The sequence below is a fragment of the Stegostoma tigrinum genome, chromosome 1 (assembly GCF_030684315.1).
Source record: "Stegostoma tigrinum isolate sSteTig4 chromosome 1, sSteTig4.hap1, whole genome shotgun sequence".
Lineage (NCBI taxonomy): Eukaryota > Metazoa > Chordata > Chondrichthyes > Orectolobiformes > Stegostomatidae > Stegostoma > Stegostoma tigrinum.
The window spans coordinates 110461344-110475802 of NC_081354.1; the positions used below are offsets into that span (position 1 = coordinate 110461344).

At 40.5% G+C, this 14459-nt stretch overlaps 1 protein-coding gene across 2 annotated transcripts in view; it reads right to left on the minus strand.

Annotated features, from left to right (window-relative positions):
- Positions 1-11310, minus strand: part of dlc1 (DLC1 Rho GTPase activating protein) — a 512227-nt gene extending 500917 nt beyond the window's left edge. The window contains exon 1 of one of the 2 annotated variants that reach the window (XM_048532709.2): positions 11210-11310. The gene's annotated coding sequence lies outside the window, so the exon portion shown is untranslated. Of the gene's footprint in view, positions 1-10570; positions 10722-11209 lie in introns of those variants that run through there. The other variant, XM_048532700.2, reaches the window with a different exon arrangement.
- Positions 11311-14459: the final 3149 nt, after the last annotated feature.

Here is a 14459-nt window from a genome sequence, read left to right on the forward strand (position 1 = left end):
TTCAGGATTCTGTTATGTTGCTTCAATTGAAGAAAGTTGAGTTCCAATTCAAATTGTAATTTTTCCTTTTGTCTTTGATATTTGCTCAATCCCTCAAGGGGTTTAGCAAAAGGGTCCTGTACAAATTGTGACGGGGCATTTAAAGTTCAATTGGAGGACAGAATTTTGTGGACATATTCTGTTGGGAGGGAAGAGATGCTTTAAACATTTGTCTGCTCTGTGGAAATTCTGAACGATTGTTCTTTTCAAAATTAATCACAAACCAGGAACCACCTTTTAGCAAATGATTTGTCCTCTCCAGCATTCAGCGTTGTTCTTATTTTATTGAAGCTGCACTAGGAAGTGACATCTCCTCACATTTTGTGCTGTGCAGTTACTTCATCCAATTCAGTACAAACAGTGGTGGCCCTGCCTGAAAGTGGTGATAGGGCTCACGCATATGAAGAGTGGCTATTTGGGTACTGGCACTTGTGTGTAATCATTTCTCAGGAAGACGACCTGTTAGGTGGAATGGGAAAGTGAAGGAAAGGAAACACGCGTGCTCTAAAAAGCAGTTCAGGTAGCAGAAAGCAATACTTCTTCTACTTATTATCCTGTATGTAAGAACTGTCACTAGTCATTCTTCAGGAGACTCAGATATGTTTATTTAGAAGAAAGATGTAGCTCTCATTGACCAAGGGCTGCAGGAATCTTAAAACAGGATACAGGCAGGAGGTCTGACATCCAGCAAATTGAAAGGAAGGCAGAGGTACAGCAATGCACCATTATCTGGAAGAAAACAGAAGCTATAGTACATTCACAGATGTGGGATTCTAATACTTGTAAATCACTTAACATTTACTTTACATAGTTTTTTTGTAGGAGTATTTGCACACATGTTACCGCCTTGATTCTAACTGACATTAAACAGTGAATCAGTTCATAAGTACGATTCAAGGTGGGATAGAATTGTCTACAGTACTTAGGTCTTGCAGTTCTGAAAATACTTTGCAGTTTTTGAAATGCTTGCATTTCTTTTGTTATAACAGCATAAACAATCATATAAAATTTGAATAAAGGTTTTCTCCAGCACTTAAGAATGTGTATAATATTAAAAGATCAAACATCAACATATGCAGTACAAAGGGGCTGTTACGTCACAGAAGATGTTACACTTGTATGAGTTATTTAGCTAAGATCTGATGGCTCAAGTGGACATTAAAGACCCTTTGGCACAATGTAAACAAAAGCTTCAGATTTATTCTAGTGTCATGACCAGCAGATATCCTCCAACTGCTTTTAATAGTATTCAACCATGGTCTTTAAACTAATGGTGTGCCATATCCTGTATCTTACTGTTAACACCAAAAGGAATTAATCCTGGTTCAACAGAGAGCATCAGGGCATGCCCGGAGAAGTATCTGTCCCAGGCAAGCCAAAAAAAAGGTTCCAACCTGTTAACGCAACAAAGCAGCATGTCAAACAACGGAAGCAGCATGTGACAGACAGAGCTAAGAAATCCATATTAATGGAGAAAATTGAAGTTGTGCATTCCTACCACAGCTGTGAATGGTGGTGGACAATTTATTAATTCACATGAGGAGGAGCTTCGCAAATCTTCCCATCTTTAATGATGGGGGAGCCCAACACATCAATTCAAGTTGGAAGTATTTACAACCACCTCAGGCAGAAGTACCAAGTGTGTGAGCCATCCTGGCCTCCTCCTGAGGTATATAACATCACAGATGTCAATCTACAACTAATTCAGTTCACTCCATGATATGACAAGGAATGGCTGAAAGCAATAGATATTGCAAAGGCTATGAGCCCTGTTAACATTCTGGCAATTCTGACAACAGCATGGAAGGCTTGTGTTTCAAAACTAGCAGCATTCCAAACCAAGCTGTTCCAGTGCAAAACAACACTGACATTTACCTGGTAATATGTGTGTCCTGTCCATGAAAAAAAAGCAGGATTCTACCACTTACAGTGTTATCAATTTACTTTCTTGATGTCAGCAAAATACTGGGCAGCACGGTGGCTCAGTGGTTAACATAGCTGCCTCATAGATCCAGGGACCTGGGTTTGATTTGAACCTCAGGTGACTGTCTGTGTGGAATTTTGCACGTTCTCCCCGTGTCTGCATGGGTTTCCTCCCGGTGCTCTGTTCCATCCCACAGCCCAAAGATGTGCAGGTTAGGTGGACTGGCCATGCTAAATTGCCTTAGTGTTCAGGGATGTTTAGGTTAGGGAGATGGGTCTGGGTGGGATGTTCTGAGGGTCAGTCTGGACTTGTTGGGCCAAAGAGCTTGTTTCCACACTGTATGGATTCTACTGTAGTGGAAAGAATTGACATGAGTGATCTCAGATTACAAGCAACATTCATAGCCTGAAGAAGGAGTGAGGATCCAAAGGCTTATGTTTTCAAAGAAACCTGTTGGACTATAACTTGATGTCGTGTGATTTCTGACCTTGTCCAATACCAACCCAACACCGGCAACTCCACATCATGGCTCTTGATAATGTGATGATGATCATTTTCTTGAACCGCTACAGTCCACTTGATCAAGTAACATTCACACAACACAAGAAACAGGCAATGATCAACTCTAATATTTAAATCTAATCATCTCCCCTTGAACTTCAAATGTGTTATCACTGCTGAATCCTCACTATCAAAATCCTAGGGGTTAATATTGAGCAGAAATGGACTGGACCAGCAATATATTTATATCTATGGTTATAAGATGAGGTAAAAGGCTAGGAAATCTGCAATGAGACACTCACCTCCAGTCTCCACAGTGCCTGTCCATTACCTACAAGACATGTGTCAGGAATATGATGGGATACTTCCCTGGATTTGTGCGAGACTCACAAAGCTTGACATCATTCAGGTCAAAATAGCCATCTTTATTGACACCTCAACACTGTAGGAAGTGGGAGGAATTGAAAGAGAAGTTGTCGAGGGTGAGGACAAGTTTGGCTCGGCGGATGTGGGTGTGAGTGGAGGGGGATTGGTCGGGCCTGCGGGACAGGAAGAAGCGGAGGGCCTTTAGGCCATCTGTATGGGGAATGCAGGTGTATAGGGACTGGATGTCCATGGTAAAGATGAGGTGTTGGAGACCGGGGAATTGGAAGTCCTGGAGGAGGTGGAGGGCGTGGGTGGTGTCATGGATGTTGGTTGGGAGCTCCTGGACCAAAGGGGAGAAAATGAAGCCCAGATAGGTGGAGATGAGTTTGGTGGGGCAAGAGCAAGCGGAGACAATGGGTCGACCAGGACAGGCAGTTTTGTGGATTTTGGGAAGGAGATAGAAGCGGGTGGTGCGGGGGTTTTGGGGAACAATGAGGTTGGAGGCTGTGGGTGGGAGGTCACCTGAGGTGATGAGGTTGTGGATGGTTTGGGAGATGACGGTTTGGTGGTTGGAGGTGGGGTCATGATCAAGGGGGTGATAGGAGGAAATGTTGGAGAGTTGGCGCCTGGCCTCGGCGATGTAGAGGTCAGTGTGCCACACTACAACTGTGCCTCCCTTGTCTGCGGGTTTGATGGTGAGGTTGGGATTGGAGCGAAGGGAGCGGTGGGCTGCACATTCTGCAGGGGAGAGGTTGGAGTGGGTGAGACGGGTGGAGAGGTTGAGGCAATTGATGTCTCAATGGCAGTTGGAGATGAAGAGGTTGAGGGAGGGCAGGAGGCCTCGGGGTGGTGCCCAAGAGGAGGGGGTGTGTTGGAGGCAGGAGAAAGAGTCAGTAGACGGAGGGTTAGACTCGCAGTTAAAGAAGTAAGGTCAAATTTGAATACAGAATACAGGGTTAATAGCAGGAATCTCGGCAGTGTGGAGGAACAGAGGGATCTAGGGATCCATGCCCATAGATCCCTCAAAGTTACTACCCAAATTGATAGGGTTGTAAAGAAAGTATATGGTGTGTTGGGTTTCATTGGCAGGGGAACTGAGTTTAAAAGCCATGAGGTTATGCTTCAGCTCTATAAAACTCTGGTTAGACCATACTTGGAATATTGTGTTTTGTTCTGGTCACCTCATGATAGGAAAGATGTGAAAGCTTCAGAAAGAGTGCAGAGGAGGTTTACCAGGATGCTGCCTAGACTGGACTGCAGGCCTCATGAGGAAAGGTTGAGGAAGCTTAGGTTTTTTTCAATGGAGCGAAGAAGAATGAGAGGTGACTTGATAGAGGTGTGCAAGATAATGAGGCATAGGTAGAGTATATAGTCAGAGACTTTTTTTCCCAGGGCAGATATGACGACTATGAGGGGGCATAATTTTAAGGTGATTGAAGGAAGGTATAGGGGAGATGTCAGAGGTAGGTTCTTTCCACAGAGAGTGGTGGGTGTGTGGGATGCGCTGCAGGCAGTGATTATGGAATCAGATACATGAGGGATTTTTAAGCGACTCTTGGATAAGCACATGGAAGATAATAAAATGTATGGTATGCAGGGTAGATTGATCTTAGTAGGATAATAGGTTGGCACCACATCATGGGTTGAAGGGCCTGTATTGTGGTGCACTGTCCTATGTTCTATGTTCTATGCATGTTCTATAACTGCAACAAAAACTGATTTTGATTGTATCATATTCTTAAATCAATCCTAAACTAACAGCATTTTATAAAAAAAGTTCTGACAGCCAACGGGTTACTGATAAACAAATGTCTAAAATATCACAATCTTAACCCATGACTTAAATTAAATTGTACAATGTTTATCTCATGTACTGTTTCACTGAACAAAAACAGTGACATTTTAAAAGCACTTCACGGAGTTATTGGCACTTTGAGTTATTTGGTGGAGCTGAAAAGCGCTATATAAATGCAAGGCTTTTGGCTTTTTGGATGATATTGTGAGTTTGAACAATGGATTAAAGTGGAATTAACTTGACGGATCACAGAGAATAATTGAGGTAAGACCACACAATGATCAAGATTTCAAACATTTGTATTTTGGAAACTAAATTAGTGTTCCTACACAAGTCTGAACTTAATGGCATTTGACAATAATAATTTAAGATGTGATTATATTAACATGCCCCTTTCGTCAATATTTCTCAAGTGATCCTTCTAAAATGCACATTGGTTGCGCTATACTTGCATTGCTGCAAAATATGCTTCAAGCTTTATTTCAGAAGTCCAAACCAGCATAATAACATCAGCAACATTTGTTTATGGAGTTCCTTTTACAGAATAAAATCAACGAAGGTATTATCAAACAAAATTTGACACTAGGCTACACTGAGTTACATTAGGACAAATGATCAAAAGCTTGGTTTAAGAAGCATTCTCATGGAGGAAGTAAAATAGTGAGGTGGACAGTTATAGGGAGGAAGTTGCAGAGAGCTTAGGGCCCAGGCAACTGAAGGCACAGTGACCAATAGTGGGGCAATTAAGATTGAGACTACTTAAGAACTCAGAACACCGTTGAGCACTGATATCACAGAGTTATTAAGAAAGAGGAGATTGCAGACAGAGGTAAAATTCAGCACATGGATAGATTAGAAAACAAGGATGAGTATTTTAAAATTGAGGCATTGCTTAACTGGGAGCTATTGTAGGCCAGTGAGCAACGATGGGCAAATTGAAATGGATGTGCATGAGGATATGGGTAGCCGAGGTTTGAATGAACTTAAGTTTATAAAGGATAAATGTTGGAGGCTGGCCAAGAGAAAGTAATATGTACATATCTGGAAGTAACAAAGGCATTATTGAAGACAGCAGCATCATAAAGGCTGAGAGAATCGTGGATTTGGGTAATGATATGGACATGGATAGAGACAGTTTTAGTGATGGCTGGGATCCGTGGTTGTTAACTCACCTTAGAGTTAAAAATGGCACTGACTTTGCCAAAAGTCTGGTTCAGTGTCAGACCCTTGTCATAGAGATAACTGGAGTTGGTAGCTAGGAACAGAGATTTGTGGTGGGTGAGACTTCCCTGCCTGGAAGTGGGTTTTGAGGTATGGCCTTATGTCATAAAGTAAGATTGTGAAGTGTGGGGAGCCCATGAGATTGTTGCCTCTACTTGATGAACCTTGAGGTGGGCTAGGATTCTCACTCCCTCAAATTCACATATTTGCTTTCCTTCTCCCTCATTGGGGTCTCTCATTCGAAACTCCAGAACATTGAGAGGGAGGCATTTTTTGACACCTATCATCTTTGCTTCCATTTATCTTCCGCTAAGTTGTCATCCCATTCTCTAAACTATATTTTACGTTTGTTAACATTGGCCCAGCATCCCTCATTGATCCAGGGGTACAGTGAGTGAATTGCCAGTGACTGTCTTCAAGGGTGCTCAAGGCAGTGGAGAGCTGCTGACTTCTGATTAACTAGCACTCTGATGGTAGAGGGTGGATTATAGGTGGGGTACCAACGTTGAGAGTCCTTAATCTCAGAGTAGGCGTTCCATTGATCATTTAATTCAGCAGCCCTTCCTAGTGAAGGCGATACAGAGGGCCCACCATTCTCCAGCCCACAAGCAAGGCACCCCATTGGCAACCTTAATTCTGCCCAGTGACTTCACTTTTCCCAAAATTGAACTGGAGCAAATTTCTCCTCATCAGCTTTTGGTTGTCAGACAAGCAATCAAACAATTTCAACACAGTGGAAGGAATGAAAAAGATGGTAGACATGACAGGATGAATATTAAACAAGGCATAGAGGTTAGGAATGAACAGCTGCCAGGTCTACAATTCTCCTACATTATCAATGATCAGCTGTGAAAAGGGATCTTTTTGTTTGTGGATGCTCCAGCAGCAGATAGCATCCCCTCAGCAGAGATTTTGATATGTTGCCGTACCAACATAGAAACAGAAGCAAGGAACAGAGGTAGGCCATTCTACCCATTGAGCCCGCACTATCATTCAATGTGGTCATGGTTAATCATCCACCTCATTACCCTGTCCCCATATTCTCCTTACACCCTTCGATTTTGCTAGCCTTAAAAACTATACCTGTCTCTTTCTTGAAAACATTCAATGTTTTGCCCCACCCAATTTCTGATGCAGGGAATTCCACAGGTTCACTAGTCTGGGTGAAATAATTTTCTCCTCATCTCAGTCCTAAATGGCCTCACACCTGCCCTTAGTCCTTGAATGCTGGCTTTGGATTCCCTGGCCATCATGAACATCTTGCATTTAACCTCTCCAGTCTTGGTATCGTTGTACAGGTTTTTTTTAATGAGATCTGCCCTCATTCTTCCAAACTCCAGTGAACATAGTCTGAAGCAACTTAAGTTATCCTTAGACATTAGTGCTGTCATCTCAAGAATCAATCTGGTCAACATTTACTAAACTCCCTCCATAACCAATTAAGAGACCAAAACAATACTCTCGCTGCACTCTCATCATGTCCCTGTACATTTGGAGCAAAATATCCTGCATCTGTACACACATCCTTTTGCTATGAAGGCCGACATAATATTTGTCTTCTTCATCACTTGCTACATCTGCATTCTTTTAGTGATTGGTGTACAAGGACACCCAGGTTTCATTGCCCCTCCCCACTTTCCATCTATTGCCGTCCAAATGATAATCTACCCTCCTGTTTCTTCCTTCCAAAGTGATAACCTCACATTTACCCATATCTTCTCTTTTGTTTATTGACATACCTTTATTTAAAATAGTGGTAGTTTCTCCAAACTCCAAATTTAATTGTGTAGTCAAGAGATCTGAACTGAATCAATCTCTTTTAATTTCGCTTTCCAGTAACTAATAACCATTTGTTTCTGAATGTTAGTTGATTATTCTTTTCTTCCTTGAACTTTTCTCTTTTTCTCTTGAAGTGTCTCATTCCTCCTGAGATATTATATGATGCTGCTCATTAACTTGTAGCCACTCAATAAATAGAACATAGAGCATAGAACAATACAGCGCAGAACAGGCCCTTCGGCCCTTGATGTTGCGCCGACCTGCGAACTAATCTAAGCTCATTCCCCCTACTATATCCCATCATCATCCATATGCTTATCCAAGGACTGTTTAAATGCCTGTAATGTGGCTGAGTTAACTACATTGGCAATCAGGGCATTCCACGCCCTTACCACTCTCTGAGTAAAGAACCTGCCTCTGACATCTGTCTTAAATCTATAACCCCTCAATTTGCTACTATGCCCCCTCGTACAAGCCAACGTCATCATCCTAGGAAAAAGACTCTCACTGTCCATCCTATCTAATCCTCTGATCATCTTGTATGTTTCTAATAAATCCCCTCTTAGCCTTCTTCTCTCCAATGAGAACAGACCCAAGTCCATCAGCCTTTCTTCATATGACCTTTGCTCCAGACCAGGCAACATCCTGGTAAATCTCTTCTGCACCTTTTCCAATGCTTCCACATCCTTCCTGTAATGGAGCGACCAGAACTGTGCGCTATATTCCAAATGAGGCCGCACGAGCGTTTTGTACAATTGCAGCATGACATCATGGCTCCGGAACTCAATCCCTCTACCAATAAAACTTAACACACTGTATGCCTTCTTAACAGTACTATCAACCTGGGTGGCAACTTTCAGGGATCTATGTACAAGGACACCAAGATCCCTCTGCACATCCACACTACCAAGAATCTTTCCATTGACCCAGTATTCTGCCTTCCTATATTCTTCCCAAAGTGAATCACCGCGCATTTATCTGCATTGAACTCCATTTGCCACCTATTTGCCGCCAATAATGCAGTTTACCTCACAACGGAGGTTCCTTGAGACTATTGTTTGCCAAATGCATACACAAAATGAGACCATAATCCACTATCCCATAAATGAATGACCACAAGTGCCACAGGGGTCTCACCCATTAGTGAGAGAAGCAGTAAACATCCCTCAGTGCTTTTCTGTGGGACCCCAATTCAATTCCCAAGCACTTGCCTTGACAGTGATGGGCTTACAACTAAATTAAGACACATGTGGAGAAGGAATTCCACTGCCAAGAGCTGCCAACAAGTCAGATAACTGGCAAGTCTCCAAAGCTGACAATACCCTCAGGCACAGTGGCCACTGCTGGTGTAGCTCACAGACCTGTAGGAGGGATTACCCATCAGTCTTCAGATGATGGTGAATGTAGACATGGAAGTCTCCGGTCAGCAAGATTAAGACAGGGCTAGCAAGGACAGAGGCTTGGCATCTCGCAGGGACATACTCCCTGATTCTGGATTTCTCATGTGGGCCTTTGAATAAGGGAGGGGCCCCAAATCCCTGCCGTAATAAGCTGTTAATCAGATTTGCTGAGAGTGTGATCTCCCCATTTGATGGTCCCCTGCCCCAAGCTGGTTGAACACAAGCAATGATAGGTCAGGTATTTTGGTGTGTAACTAATAGCCTCAATTAGCTCATGAGTGATATGTGCAAGATCCATTCTTCCTGCCTAGTACTTGATCAATGCAGGGGAGGAGTTGAGAAGATGGTAGGATCACAGTTAATGAAACTATGCCTATGAACACCCGCCCCGTTTCCAAACTCAGGCATTAAATTGAGTCTTGGATCTAAAACTGATTGCCCTTTTATTTAATATTTATTCATGTGCACATTTCAACTGGGATTGATGAATAGCATTCTGGAACAGGAATCCCAGGTAAATTTTCTACTTGCAGGCCTAAGGGCAATTTGTGGTTTCCAACATACCCCTGCTGACACTGGCAACGAGTAAGGACCGGGGACATGGATTTCATTCCACATTGGGCAACATCAACCAGGTTGCAGTGAGCCAATGCATGGGTTTTAATCATAATTGACAAAGTTAAGTTGTCCCCTGAGCATTCGGTTCAGAATGCAAACATATCAACACACGCCAAAGAAAACAGCAATAAACAATAAACAAAATGCTTCACCTCCTAAAGGTCATGCTCTTTTAACTAAATATTTCAGAATAGCTAATGACAAATATAGATAATCTATCAATCTTAAAATAATCAACCTCGTGAAGGCTGAATTGTGATCTTCTAACTTTCTGATTGACCTGGTTGATATGGCAGGCAGATAAAGCACTCATTCTCAGATAATCCATTAGATTCACTGGGATATGTAGACGCAGACACAAAACTGATTTGTTACAGTTGAACTGCAGTAAAAATTGCTGAAAGCACCCCTTGTGAAATAATACACTTTAGCAAATGTCAGCAGCTCACAAAACAGACAACTCTCAAACATCTATAGTTTCAATCATACATCAAAAGAATAAATGTGACATTGAAGGCAGGTATCAATATCTACTGGGATGTGGACATATTCTCAATATTGTAACAGACTATGCCACATTTTATAACACTAAAATATGCCTAGTTTTGCAGGCAAATATGCCACGAGGCTGCCTTTATTTATGTGGTAGAATGATGGCATTTAGAATTGTAAACAAAAGTTCCTTACAGCTTTTGAACGGGTTGCGGATGAAATCTGAACATCTCAAGCTGTATTTGCTAACGTTTCTCTGATTGGTTTTAGTAAGTGATCTTTCTCTCCCTGGTATATCTCTTCAATATATAGTACTTTACAGTTCCAGCCCATTCAATAAAATAAGTTTCACCGTCGACCTCTTTAACATTTAAGGCTGTAACAGATTTCTACCACAAGAGTTACTGTACAGCAGAAATTTTAGTAAGAGCTTACCTACGTTACACACATCCGAGTAAGTAACTGACAGCATTATAGTCCACAAACTGGTCGTAATCTTGGTGCAGAAGGTTTAAAGATTTCTCTTGTTCGACTTTCTGAGATCAATGACCCATTCCAAACAGTTTTGTTCAGCGCATGATACTGAAAGCACACATACTGTAGCAGGAATGAGACTAAACTGAACCAAATCCTGTCGTTATTCCCAGCGTCTCCTGTCTCCAAAATTCAGACGAAACTAATGTTTTGTGAAGGGGCCCAATGACCAGGCCCAGACTGGCTGGAAACTATTTCCTGCCTCTAAGAAGTATATACATGTGCAAGCGAGTGAATTCATGAGAAAAAGAGACGTAAGCCAGTAAAAGAATACAAAAGGGGAAGATAACGTAATGGCAGAATCCATAATGATTAAACTTATAGTGCGCATCTATTTGATTAAGTTTTGCTCTTATTCTAAACAGTTATAAACATAAGGAGAGAATAATGCATAAAATTAATCTCAGACTAAAAAGGTTTGTTTAAAAATAAGAACTGACTTTATCTTATTATAATAGTTATGGTATTTATCTATTTAATTAACACATTTATTTAATTTTGAGTGCAACAGACCTTAAAGTGGATAGCATGCCTTATTACCTTTCCTGAGTATCCTCCGGAGCAACAGATAACCACCAACAATGTAAATTCATAAGGGCAAACTCCATCTTGAGGATATTAGAATTGTGCTGATATAAAACACGCAGCAGCAGAGCTTTCCAGTTTGACAGAGTGCCTGAATTGGATCACTAAGACTGCCCACAGCTTATGTATCCAGATTTATGAAAAGACTTTCTTAAACCATCATCTGTTTATCTTTTTTTTCCCCATTTTTTGACTCCCTTGAACAACTTCCTCTCTGTTTCTCCAAGCGACTTTCAGGCTGGGAACTAAGTGCACCATTTGGTATTGATTAAAAACAGACAAGTACCTTTGTAAAAGCCAGAACTGAGCGATTGCGGATCACAGGTTTTTTTTACTCTAATTAGCATGTGGTTCAGTAGCTGTGTGTAACTAAATAAGCGCACTACCATTACATATCGTATAAAAGGACACAACATACACTTCTTAACATAAACTATTAGTTTTACATGCACGCTTTTCATATTTTCTTGCTGTGATCATGGCTTTGATTTCTCTTGCATACCATATAATGATGTCTTGGAATTAAAACACAGTACAATATAATAAATAGTGCTGCTTTTAATTTAAAGTGTTATTATCACAGGAAACTGTGTAGCTTTGAATTCAACAGTACTGTCAAAGTTGTAAAACTGCAGGATACTTTGAGAAGTATCTTGTTCTGGCTAAAGTGGAGTCAGTTATAAGAGTTAGATAAATGTATAAGGAGAAAGAACAAATATGCAAAGAAAGATCAATGAACAGCGTATTAACATTCTAATTAAATTTGGATTCAATTATTCTATTTTACTTCCCTCAATAATTTATGAAATTCTCTACTTGAATCAAAGATATCAATCATAATATATTTTCGTCAATAAGCAGGGAATTACATAAAATGCAACATTAAAATAAGTTGATTATGAATTTCAGTGTTGATGATGACGATGATAAGGTGCATTTTAACATATTGTTCTTTGTAAGCATTTCTTTTAATGTACATACTCTATTTGATCAGTTTACAGTCAGTGGAAGTTCTTGATTCTTCGCCCCAAAATATCAATTGAACTTCTCAACTGTGGAGCTTCTCATAATGGGTGGGAGAAAGGCTAGACAGAACACTGCACAGATGGCCAGGCATTTACAGAAAATGTCAATGATTTCTGGACTTCCAGGACAAAGCAACGTTATATCTCAGCTAAAGCCAGACCAGGTGCAAAATTGGCTCAGAAGAGTGAACATTCGAAAAATGATGCACAATTATACTTCCTAAATACATCTTAAAGTATAAATCTTTCTTCCTTCAAAATGTAAATCTTTATGCATATGTACACAATCTATATTTGTAAGTATATGGGGCTAATTAACCCATTTCGTTGGATAGCTAGTCTGTGGTTCATAATTCCAACAGCACAGGTTTGATGCCTGTTTTGGCTAAGATAGGCACAGAGTATATCTGCTCACCCAGCCTACAGAAGTAAACCATTGTGCTTTGCCTTTATTCATTAAATAGTAAGATCTGTCTGTATGCAAAGGACTGAAGAAGATAAATAAGCCAGTGTGTATTAACTGGTAGGCTTTTCAATTTCTTGCAGGACCCACAACCAATTTTTTGAACATAATGTTACTGGATGGCATGCCAGTGTCTCAAAACCTCTGGGATCTGCTACAATTTTCAATGTGAGTGTGCACGGATTGTTGGATTATGCTCACCTCCAATTATAAGCTCATTAAGGTTCTTAAAAAGCTTGTTGATATACACCTTCTTAAATGTTTGGGTCAAAGGGCCTATTTCCATACTGTATCATGAGTCTATGGCACTATTGCTGGTTGGACCAAAGGGTCTGTTTCTGCACTGTATGACTCTACATGTGAAAACACAACATGCCAATCATACAGACATTTTCACGAAGCAACTTAGAAGTCAAAAATTCATTAGGTTCACAAAATTAGTCTCAAAGACTCAATAGGCATCAAGGCAAAAGATTCAACTTTCTGAAAAGGTCCTTAAAAACAATCTCTGATTGAAACTAGTCAGAGTTGTAGAGCTGATTCAAACAGTCAAAGCAATGGTTTCTGGACTTGCGTGTGTCCAATGCAGAAAAAATGTTTGATTAAGATTTGTTTAGCAATTAGGCACAAAGTTCTACACAGAATAAATACAAAAAGCTGAAGAGCTGAAAGATCCCGAAATGATACAGTCATTAGAAAGCCATTTCAATGCCACATTAAACATTTGCATGCATCATCAAGCATCCGTGTCAATTATACAGAAGCCAACAGAACGCACATAACATTTCATGAACCGACAAAGACATAAAGGCAAAAAGACAAAAAGATTTTTCAGAGGGACATCCAGCAAACAGAATTGTTGTGTTGATGATTGTATCCATCCTCATGAACCCTTTCTGGACAGATTTTGGAGACCACCTGAAGACTCATAGTATTGAAGAACTACTGAAGGATAGAGATAGTACAACGTGATCCTTGCAGGTCAATGAAATTTTCAAGTCTGAAATTCTCAACAAATAACAGGAAAATGCCCAGCATGCATAGAAAAGATCATTGGCAGAGACAGTGCACTAGAACAAAGGCTGAATCAGCCCCCAAAAGCTATGCATTGACACAGAAAAACCATATGCCAGATTACCTTCAAGCTCAATTTGGTATCCCATCAGAGGTGTATATATGATGTGACTGACAAACTAAAATCTGACGATGTACACAATGAGATATACACAAAGAGTGGTGAATTCATCTCATGCTGCCTCATGGAAAACATCAATGTCTTCATATACATTTACTTAGTTACAACCGGGTCTACGTGAAGTTTTCCAAGGTATTACAGTTACAGATGGACACCCCAAATTATCTAGCTGCCCGGTGAAGAAGGATATATTAGCTTACCGTTTTATTCACCTGCCCCCTGTGTTGGTGACAAGAAGGTTAATATACAAATGATCCCTCTCGTGGGATTTGCACGGATACCTTTATCCATGTTTAAAATTAGCTATTAAAATTAAATATTAGTTACTTAAAATTAGTTTGTGTTGTAAAAGAACAGGCAGGGGTTCCTTGAGTTAATAATTTTATTAGTCACTACATGTGAGAAGAACTGGAACAGAAATGAGTAGAGAATCCAAAAAAACATAAAAGTTAAATGATATATTATTTGATCTCTGGGTTGTTTGTGAAAAGTAAATGGTGGATTGTTGATGTTTGACTAGTT